A 1,250-nucleotide genomic window follows, 5' to 3' on the forward strand; every position below is an offset into this window, starting at 1 on the left:
TAAAAACAGCAGCCAAAACAGTTTTTTTGCTCTCCTGAAAAATTGAGTTTTTGCAGATAGAGGGTATTGAATATAAGCCCTCGATACATATTTATTATGATGTTCGAACATAACGCAACGATAAGGAATACAGACAGCCAAAGTTCGTGCTATGTCGATTAAAGGAAAAAAATAGCACGAATGTCAACATCCCTTATTGTAAGGGTTGAAATAAAGAGCGAAGTCGGGCATATTCAAAAATCGATTACCGTTAGTTTTTCTTTTAGTAAATTTAGTATAGAATAAGGAAAAAATTATTATGATACCATCAACCCTTAAATTAGGGGTTTAAGCAAAATATAACAAAAATATAAACGGAAAAAACTTTTCGTAGAAATGGTATAGAATAGTTAAAAATCAATATTTTCCTACCAGAAAACTCTGTTTATCTGCAGGAGATTCACAATAATAATACCCAATTGTTTATTTAACAATTTTTTCATTGCAACTATAACTTATAGGTCGGCCAAAAACCCCGAAAAATGCAATGGGGCGACCAATAAAAAATCGTTAGTATTAAAAAATGATTAAATAAACAATTGGGTATTATTATTGAAAGTCTCCTCAAGAGAACCAGAGTTTTCCGATCGAAAAATATTGAAGAATTCTATACCATTTCTACGAAAAAATGTATTTTCGCCATATAAAAATCCATGGAAAACTTTGAGCGCTTTCAGCGACCTCTAAATATTTTTTGATTTCAAAATAAAAAAATAGTGGTATACTTTATTTCGATATAGAAAAATCCTAGGGGGTGAGAGCGTTACAATTCCGACTTTACTGTTTTTGGACCACCCTAATGTACATACATTCGATTTCTTCAAGAAAGTACTCAACAAACTATTTGCTAGGAAAATGACGACAAGCTAATAAATGTCGAAGGTTAACAAAGCAGTTGAAAACAATTGTAAAAAACAAAAACAAACTGCTAATATTTGAACTTGAAAGAAAGCTATTTAAATAAAATCACTACACAAAATCTAGGTATATATATGTATGTACATACATAAATATGGTCGAGTGCAGATTTTCGCTTGATAAATGTCAAAATAAGAGTAGAACGAAATCAAACAAAAAAAGTGAGTAAAAAAAATATGTATGTTTTTTTACTACAGTTACATAGTACAACTTTATAGTTAACTGAATATAATTACAGACAGCTAATCGTTTAATGTACGTTCAAGACCACAACGCACAGTGATGCAAAACTG

Source organism: Rhagoletis pomonella, unplaced genomic scaffold, assembly GCF_013731165.1.
Source record: "Rhagoletis pomonella isolate Grant_MI unplaced genomic scaffold, Rhpom_1.0 Rhpom_scaffold_00001, whole genome shotgun sequence".
NCBI classification, from domain to species: Eukaryota; Metazoa; Arthropoda; class Insecta; order Diptera; family Tephritidae; genus Rhagoletis; species Rhagoletis pomonella.